Consider the following 10,848-nt stretch of genomic DNA (forward strand, 5'->3'; position numbering starts at 1 on the left):
GGTACACCAAGATCAGTCAACCACCGCCACTCGTGCCCCCCCCCCTCTCGCCCCACCACACGTGCCTCCCTTTGTGGGTCCCGGCAATCAGCAACGGCACCTGCCACTAAATCCACACCACGGACGACCCTCCCAAACATCAAAAAGTTCAATATCTTAATGCTTCGAAACTGTTGCAAGAGAAAGAGATAGTTCAGTACTTACTGGCTTCGGGTGTGCTCCGATCATTGGACAGCAACTGGTCCTCAGCCATCTGCCTGGTGCCTAAGAAAGATAGTTTGCTTCACATCTGCAATGACTACAGACCCCTTAATGCAAGGACTATTATAGACAACTATCCGATTCCTCATATCCAGGATTTCACACAGTTACTGCATGGCCCAAAGTTCTTTTCTGTCTTGGACTGTTCGAAGGCATATCACCAAATTCCAAGACACCCACCAGACATTCCGAAAACGGCGATCATTACGCCTTTCGGCCTTTTCGAATACTGCTTCACGTCCTATAGTTTAAAAAACGCTGCGCAGATGTGGCAGCTACCACTTCCTTTGCCTATTTGGATGACATACTTATCTTTTCCTCATCTGCGGAGGAACACCAATTTCACCTTGACACAGTGTGTGTGGTTCTTGCGGCCAACGGCGTGGTTATCAACCATGAGAAATCGCAGCTCTGTTCCACATCTGTTACTTTCCTTGGCCTTACGGTCTCAGCCGACGACCTCCGTACTACTGATTCACGAATTGTGATTATCCTCGCTCTGCCTCTCCCTGAAGATTATGCACAACTGTGCCATTTCCTAGGGATGGTGAACTTTTATCGGCGACATATACCTTGGGCTGCCTCTGTCCAGTTGGCTCTAACTGATGCCCTCTCCAGTAAAAATACAATGGAAAAGCGTAAACTGGACTGGACTAAGCCAATGCTGGATACTTTCGATAATTTGAAATTGTCCATCGCGCAGACTATCACTCTATCGCACCCTGACCCCAAGGCGCGGATTTCTATCAATACTGATGCTAGCGAGTTAGCGGTAGGTACTGTCCTCCAACAGCACACTGCAGGCTCAATGCAGCCGCTCCATTTCTTCTCAAAAAAGCTAACAAGGAGTCAGTGTAAATGGTTGGCCAAGGCAGTCAAACATTTCAGGAGCGACGTCAGAGGACGCGCTTTCACCATCTATTCGGACTATGACCCGCAACCTGGCGAAAGATCTCCCACTGCGCTGCTTCTGACAGATGGACTTTATTTGCCAACATTCATGGGACGCTTGTTACATTTACGGTGCAGAAAGTGCAGTTGCCGACTACCTCTCCCGCATTTCGATAACACCGCCTTGTTGAACTTAGAGGAACTGGAGCCGCTTCAGGCTGAAGACATGGACACACAACGTCTGCTCTCGAATGATCAATCTTCGCTTGTCATCACACCTTTTGCCCTGCATGGGTTGTCAACTCCTATCATCTGTGACGTTTCTACTGGTTCGCCCCGACCCTTGGTGCCTTTCCCCCTTCGGAGCGAGATTTTTGACATGTTACTTAATCTTGACCATCCCAGAATGTGGGGCAACGACACAACTCTTAACGAAACGTTTCATATGGCCAGGTGTGTGGTAGGATTGCCACTCATGGTCATGCGCGTGTGTTCCTTGCAACAGACCAAGGTGAGCAGATATGTACACCTGTCTTTAGGACAGATCGACGTCCCCAGGGGCCACCTGCGCCATGTGCACATTGATGTGGTCGGTCCCCTTCCCCCATCTGAGGGATACAAATACATCCTTTCCATGATCGACTGCATCACCCATTGGGTTGAGACGGTACCTCTGGTGAACATTATGGCTGAGACAATCGCTCGCACGTTCATTTCGGCATGTGTGGCTAGATTTGGTTGCCCCCTGTCACTAACCATGGACCAGGGCAGCCAATTCCAGTCGTCGCTTTTCGCTCACCTGTGTGACATGTGCGAAGAGCCAAAATTTCACATGACTGCATATAACCTGCAGGCCAATGGACTAGTGGAGTGATGGCACAGAACGCTAAAAGCTGCACTCACGTGCAGGTGGGCTTGGGCTGAGGCTCTGCCATGGGTATTGCTCGGAATCTGCTCTGTGCACAAGGAGGACCTCGCTTAGTTGGAAGAGGTCCTGTATGGTGAACCGCTCGTCCTACCTGCCAAATTGGCCAAGGGCGCTTCTCCGATGGACGCTACTGACCTTCTGGCTCTCGTCAAACGAGTACACACTTACGTGGCCTGCCTTCGTCTGTCTCTACCTCGTGCTCGCACCACACCACAGGTGTTTGTTCAAAAGGACTTGAAATTATGCAGCGGGGTCAATACATTCGTGATTCTGCTCAACGGCCACCTGAGTACAGTTTTGGTACAATGTTTAAAGCCTGTGTGGTCCCTCCCAGAGCTACTTCTCGCTGCTCCTTGCCGACCTGCCTCCGCCGACGTCTCGCCTGCCGCCGCCGCGACCCCCTTCGACTCGCTACCTCCTGTACACCTGTTCGATGCGCAGGTCCCTGACAAAGATGTGTCCAAGACACACACTTTGTGCGCCGGACGCCGCCTCCGCCTGCCGTGCTGGCATGAAGATTTTTTTGTGGATGTGTGTTCCTATCATCTGTGACGTTTCTACTGGTTCGCCCCGACCCTTGGTGCCTTTCCCCCTTCGGAGCGAGATTTTTGACATGTTACTTAATCTTGACCATCCCAGAATGTGGGGCAACGACACAACTCTTAACGAAACGTTTCATATGGCCAGGCTCGCCATACTCCACACTACCAGCAGGGGGGCCGGGGGGCGGAGGGGCCGGGGGTGGGGGGCGGGGGGCGGGGGGTTGGTGTGGCGGGGGGGGGGGTGCTCTGTGGCGTCTCTGACGCGAAGAGACAGTTCTTTGGCTATGCTCTTTGCTCTTTGGTTTTCTGGTTTTGTCTTCTTGTGTTTGTGTTCTATTGCTATATTCGACAGCCATCTTTCTGTATTCGCTCTATTAAGTAACGAAATCAATGTCGTTTCGATCCTAAAAGTGTGTTATTATGGTTCAACACCACGTAAAACCCACAACCCATTTGTCCAAAGTACTTTGGACTGCTTCTATACTATGCCTGTTGTGGCTCAAATTTGCTAAAGGAGATTTCTTCAACAAAAAATTGTTTCCCACTCTGATTTAAATGAAGGCCATGGCTGGTGTGCATGGATCTGTCTGAAGTGCTTACATTTATTAAGTTCACATACAGAAATTTTTTGCATACTCCGTCTGTCTCTTTGTTTACTCTTCCTATTAATTTCTTTACACATGACGAAGGAGGCAGATCGAGTCTGTGTGGTTGATTTACGACATCTACATTTGTGTTGTCTACTTTGGGCAGCACACTTTCAAGAACAGTGATGTGTTCACAACCTTTATCTCTGGCAATATCATTTGCACCTGCACGAATTATGACACAGTCTTCTGAGTCAAGGTTTTCACACGATTTCAGGAGTATTTTTGTCACTTCTGCAATGCCTGCTCCTGGTTTGACAAAGGCGTTGTCACTTGCGTTAGTTTGTGCACCTGCCACCTTTTCTATTATCTGATGTCCATGATTATTGGCAAAAATTAAGACTTTTCGTTCTTTTTTGCACATTACTTTGTTTACGATGCGATACGCGCGAAAAATTTACAGTGAACAGCTGTTGTTGTTTGTAATTATTGTCTGGACTCATATGCTTCTGACTGACGACGTTTGTAGACTCACGTTTGTCATAATGTACTATACCATCAAAAGTATTCCGACACCTCGCTGAAAATGACTTACAAGTTCGTGGCATCCTCCATCGGTAATTCTGGAATTCAGTATGGTGTTGGCCACCCTTAGTCCTGATGACAGTTTCCACTCTCGCAGGCATATGTTCAATCAGGTGCTGGAAGGTTTCTTGGGGAATGGCAGCCCATTCTTCACGGAGTGCTGCACTGAGGAGAGATATTGATGTCTGTCAGTGAGGCCTGGCATGAAGTCGGCGTTCAAAAACATCCCAAAGGTGTTCTGTAGGATTCATGTCAGGACTCTGTGCAGGCCGGTCCATTACAGGTATATTATTGTTGCGTAACCACTCCTCCTCAAATTCAGATGGTTCTGAGCACTATGGGACTTAACTTCTAAGGTCATCAGTCCCCTAGAACTTAGAACTACTTAAGCCTAACTAACCTAAAGACATCACACACATCCATGCCCGAGGCAGGATTCGAACCTGCGACCGTAGCGTTCGCGTGGTTCCAGACTGTACCGCCTAGAACCGCTCGGCCACCCCGGCCGGCACTCCTCCTCAGGTCAAGCATTATGAACAGGTGCTCGATTATGTTGAAAGATGCAATTGCCATCCCCGAATTGATCTTCAACAGTGGGAAGCAAGAATGTGCTTAAAACATCAATGTAGGCCTGTGCTGTCATAGTGCCATGCAAAACAACAAGGGGTGCAAGCCCCCTCCATGAAAAACACGACCACACCATAACACCACCGCCTCTGAATTTTACTGTTGGCACTACAGACTCTGGCAGATGACATTCACCGGACATTCAGCATTCCCACACACTGCCATCGGATCGCCACACTGTGTAATTAGTCACTCCACACAACATTTTACCACTGTTCAATCGCCCAATGTTTACGCTCCTTATACCAAGCGCGGCGCCAATTGGCATTTGTCAGCGTTATGTGTGGCTTATGAGCAGCCGCTCGACCATGAAATCCAAGTTTTCTCAACTCCCGTCTAACTGTCATAGTACTTGCAGTGGAGCCTGATGCAATTTGGAATTCCTGTGTGATGGTCTGGATAAATGTCTGCCTACTGCACATTACAACCCTCTTCAGCTGTCGGCGGTCTCTGTCAGTCAATAGACAAGGTCTGCCTGTATGCTTTTGTGCTATATGTGCCCCTTCACGTTTCCACTTCACTATCACATCGGAAACAATGGACCTAGGGATGTTTAAGAGTGTGGAAATATCACGTAAAGACGTATGACACCAGTGACACCCAGTCACCTGAACAGTTTCGAAGCCCTCTGTTCTCTCACAGTGTCTAATGACTACTGAGTTCACTGATATGGAGTACCTGGCAGTAGGTGGCAGCACAATGCACCTTATATGGAAATCGTATGTTTTTGGGGGTGTCCGGATACTTTTGATCACATAGTGTAACTATTTGACGCGCTTACCTTTATATTTCCAAGTTTTGCGCTGGATTCGACAGTCGTTTTTCTTTTGTTTATATCATTGGTAGCCGTTATTTCTTGAAGGTTGCGTCGATGCTCTGTTTGTTGAGTTTTACAACCGAGATGTTGTAGCTGTTTCTCCAGTAAGGTTACAGTCCTTTTAAGTTCATTGATTTCACTGTTTTTTGTAGATAAAATGAGACGAAAGTCGTCACAATGTTTACATATGGATGTCACTAAGTTTACATTTGCCTCCGTTTTTCACTAGATTTTGATCTTGTAATGATTTCGTTTGCATTTTTTCCTTTAACTTCGCAGCAGTAACATGTTCCTGGTCGAACCACGATACATTTTTTGCACTGAATACATAAAGACTCATTCTTTTTTACGTTGTCGTGTTTAGTGCTCCTCAATACTGCACAGTGGACTCGGTCTTGCAGTGGTATTTCCTGTTATCTCTATCCCATCACGTAGTACCGCCTTCCTCCTTCCAAATGTAGTGGGGAGAACCAATTTAGGAATCCTACAGTGCTTTAAAAACCCAATCGCGACGTCAAATACCCAGTTGATAAATTTATTGTTTTGGATAGTTGTATTGTGAGCATGTGTCTGTCCAGCCCCTCCTGCAAATTTTTAAGCATTCAACTGAGCTCCAAACTAATAGACTTCCTGTCAAATGACGTAACTGAGTCAGTCTCCACCAATAGAAGGCAAAGGAAAACAAATTGAGTAGGGTGGAAACTTGGTGGTTGCAGGGTCGAATCCCTCCAAACATTCCAATCCTAGTATCCACCAACAGGAAGCAAGGAAAAACTGTACCCTACAGAGGGTATCGATTTAATTAATTAGTCAATTAATCCAATGAGTGAGGGAATATTTCCAAGACATCACAACTGGAGGTTTACCAGGTAAACACTGCTTTGTTTACGGTTCAATCTGACCACAATCGATGCTGCGTGCAGACCCAGCATTGGCACGTGACATGACCAGTCCCCTAGAGAGAGAGAGAGAGAGAGAGAGAGAGAGAGAGAAAGAGAGAGACAGGGGGGGGGGGCATGTGCTTCGACGGGAATTTCTCAGGTATCAGTAACAAAGGGTTTCGCCACCACCTGTCGCTTTTGTTTGGGGTTTAGCGCGGTACTTCACATAGCTGTGGAGCAGCGGACAGCCGACGGCGGTACGGCGAGCCCGCTGGCGTTTCTAAGTTCCTCCAGTATTCCCTGACTGCGGACAGCCTTCACAGGTGGCGAGAAATGAGAGAGTTTTTGAGATATGTTTAAGCGATTTGTGACAGTGTAATTTATTGTTTCCTTACATGATTGGAATGAAAACGCACCGCAATCGATTTCCTGACAAATTCTATAAACAAATAAATAAACTATATTCCATACACCACCTTACATCTCATAAATAGTTTAAATAAACAATATACCACACACTGTATTAATTGTTTAAACAATATTCCATAAACGGCAATCGATTTGCCACCGAATTCTTTAAATAAATAAATAAACTATATTCCATACACTGCCTTGTATCCCATCAATATTTTAAATAAACAATATTCTACACTTTGTCTAAATTGTGTAAACAATATTCCACACGCATCAGTCGATTCCTTGCCAAATGACCAATCAATTGAGTCTTTTTCCTACCATTTTCCAGGTGGTGGAGGGGAGTGGGAGGTCTCAGGGGTTTCCCACAGGTGAAGGGGTTAATTAATTCACCAGTTAATTAGTCAATCAAATTGGGATCAAAATTGTGCTTGTATCACCGATGGGAGTTCCCAGAAGGGTGAGGCAGGAGGAGGGAGAGGAAGATGAGAAGGGGGAGCAAGAGGGAGAGAGTAGGGTTGACATGGAAAACCATTTAACTGAACAAGACGTTAATGACCTGTCAATCAAAAGAGAATCGTAGGTTTGCACCTGAATGCATACTTACGCCAGAAGTAGGCAATCTCCAGTGTGAGGTGATACACTTGTTGCCTTATTACTATTGCCTCCTCACTGTCGTCCAGTACTATTCCCAGTGTGTCATTCGCTGCTTGGAAACTGTGCTGACATAAATGGCTCATGCCTCACCTGACTCACACCAAGAATGCTATTTTTCTCAACACTCGGCGGTCTGGAGTTCCCACTTCTACATCTACATCTACATCCATACTCCGCAAGCCACCTGACGGTGTGTGGTGGAGGGTACCTCGAGTACATCTATCGGTTCTCCCTTCAATTCCAGTCTCATATTGTTCGTGGAAAGAAAGATTGTCGGTATGCCTCTGAGTGGGCTCTAATCTCTCTGATTTTATCCTCATGGTCTCTTCGCGAGATATACGTAGGAGGGAGCAATATACTGCTTGACTCCTCGGTGAAGGTATGTTCTCGAAACTTCAACAAAAGCCCATACCGAGCTACTGAGCGTCTCTCCTGCAGAGTCTTCAACTGGAGTTTATCTATCATCTCTGTAACGCTTTCACAATTACTAAATGATCCTGTAACGAAGCGCACTGCTCTCTGTTGGATCTTCTCTATCTCTTCTATCAACCCTATCTGCTACGGATCCCATACTGGTGAGCAGTTTTCAAGCAGTGGGCGAACAAGTGTACTGTAACCTACTTCCTTGTTTTCGGACTGCATTTCCTTAGGAGTCTTCCAATGAATCTCAGTCTGGCATCTGCTTTACCGACGATTAATTTTATATGGTCATTCCATTTTAAATCACTCCTAATGCCTACTCCCAGATAATTTATGGAATTAACTGCTTCCAGTTGCTGACCTGCTATATTGTAGCTAAATGCCACTTCCATTTCTGGTCATGTCTTGCATATACCATGAACTAGGACAAAACTGGTGATAACAAGTAGGTGTGGTCTCATCACTGACATCAATTTTTCGCTCATCATTAATTAACTTCATTCCACTGGCACAATGTGGTGTAATTTTGAAGCATCAGTGCTGTACACTGGTTCCCGTGTTTGTTAAACTCTCGTCGAGCGAATTTGAACTGCAGCATGACTGTAGCATTTAATAAAGATACATGACTGTCCAGTCAATATCTACACCATTCGACAAGTGAAGCACACAGAAGGGAAGAAGGGAAAAGAACTTGGATTATGGGCCCACTAATCAGTATGATGTTGCACCTCCTCAGATCTAGATGCACGCATAAAGCCATTGTATGGTCTCCCGAGGCATGTTGGCCACCACTGTTGGAACTAGCCACTGCCGTCCTGGACACTGGCACTGGTCCAGACTTGGCACCTTGGCTGGTCCAACATGTGCTCTATTTGGGGACAGATCTGGGGATCTTTCTGGCCACATGAGTACCTCAACGTCACGCACACAGTGCATAGAGACTCATTCCTTGTGTTAATCTGCATTCCACTATTGCAAAATGGCACCAAAATACTGTCCCATGAGAGGTAGCTCGTAAGGACCAGTACGTCCACGACTCTCCGTTCGGACATCTGAGCTCCCTCCGACACTACAAGCCTCGACTTGATGTCATATCCCGTGGCTGCCTACGTCATGGTGCTATGAGTATCACCGATAAGCCTCGCCAAACAATGGAAAAATGGGATCGCTACACAGCCTCCATTCTCGCTGACAATGATTATCTGGGATAGTACAGAACCGCAATTCATTTTTGATCACAATCCGACGCCATTCATCAGCAACCCGTGCTTCCCATTCACAGCACTACACCAAACACAGATGTTAATAACGTGCTGTTAATGGCAGCCTCTCCTTTTGATGGCAATTCCCAAGCCCAGCTGTTCTTAGTCTCTGACCAGTGGTATGGAATGCACAGAACATTGCAGCATTCCCATTACTTGTTCTCGGATGACAGCTGCAGATGTAAATGGTTTACAATGTGCTTGGTGCACAATATGGCGATCCCCACTCATGGTGATCAGATGTGATGGACCAGAACATTGACTATGAGTATCCTTGCTGATTCATTCCCATGCAGTCCAACATGTTCGACCAGCCAGTCGGATGGAGACCCCACAATAATGCCCCTACGAAACTTCGTTAGGGGTTGATGGCTCTGTCTCACACGAATAAATGGTATCTCCATGTCCTTCGTAGTGATCACTGAACATCCGACACTGTTCATGCTCCTTATATACCCCATCAGCACTTGTAACAACAGTAAACAAAAAACAACATTAATACACTGTACTGGCTGTTATACCTGTCACAGAGTACTGCAACTCTTATGTCAACTCTTATTATGGTGCCTGTGTGTATGAACTTGACATGCGACCATCGTGTTCTCACTGCTTTATTTTTAGTTTTGTGTCAGGCAGTGCATATTACTGTTCGGCGTAACAACAAGCGCAGGCACAACGATCAAGAACGGAAGAGCCAATAGTACGCTGGCGAACTCCTCTCTAGGATGACACGAAGACATAAGTGGCCTCTACACGAAGAGAATATAAGTGCCGCGCTGCCTAGCCACGGCCGGAGTAGAAGAGCTGTCATACAAACGCTGCAGCAGTGACACGAACTGTGTTGTTTTGCTTGCAATGAAATTGTATATACGGAAGGACACTGATGATTTGCATGTCGCCATTTGCTTCCGACACACCTTCGTGAATATGCAAAGTACTGTCAATTTAACTTAGTGTAACAAACTCTATTAACACTATTTGCTTGAATTGTTGTCTAGCGATCCGAGAAAACAGCTTCCTAGGCACCCTATATTACACGAATGGGCAGGACACAATAATTACACTAGCTTCACACACATAGTCTAACTCCGAAATTCGGTAATTTCAGCTTGGAACTCTTCCATTTGATCCGTGTTTGCATACAAGAACAATAATATGGAACTGTGAGACCGCCTTGATGCAAAACACTTTTTGTTATTTATTTCACGTTTTTGTATCTGTTTACTAACAGCTGCTCACACAGATGCAGATAAAATGATGTATGCCGAGCAAAACGGCAACAGAAAAACGCAGAAAATATGCCGCAAACAGCGACAACAAGTTTAAAAGCATGGTGTAACGTATAATAAATAAGGTAGTACGAAGGTGTTCACAGAAAAAAACATTAAAAAACAGTACTAATGTATAATGTTTTACAGTTTTTTATATTCGTAAGTATCCTATTTTCTGCATGTTCTAGATTAAAAGAACCCACTGATGATGGCGATATTTTCGCTGCAAGTACACTACTGGCCATTAAAATTGCTACACCAAGAAGAAATGCAGATGATAAACGGGTATTCATTGGACAAATATATTATTCTAGAACTGACATGTGATTACATTTTTACACAATTTGGGTGTATAGATCCTGAGAAATCAGTACCCAGAACAACCACCTCGGGCCGTAATAATGGCCTTGATACGACTGGGCATTGAGTCAAACAGAGCTTGCATGTCATGTACAGGTACAGCTGCCTATACAGTTTCAACACGATACCACAGTTCATCAAGAGTAGTGACTGGCGTATTGTGACGAGCCAGTTGCTCGGCCACCATTGACCAGACGCTTTCAATTGGTGAGAGATCTGGAGAATATGCTGGCCAGGGCAGCAGTCGAACACTTTCTGTACCCAGAAAGGCCCGTACAGGACCTGCAACATGCGGTCGTGCATTATCCTGCTCAAATGTAGGGTTTCGCAGGGATTGAATGAAGG

This window comes from Schistocerca serialis, chromosome 4 (assembly GCF_023864345.2).
Source record: "Schistocerca serialis cubense isolate TAMUIC-IGC-003099 chromosome 4, iqSchSeri2.2, whole genome shotgun sequence".
Classification (NCBI taxonomy): domain Eukaryota; kingdom Metazoa; phylum Arthropoda; class Insecta; order Orthoptera; family Acrididae; genus Schistocerca; species Schistocerca serialis.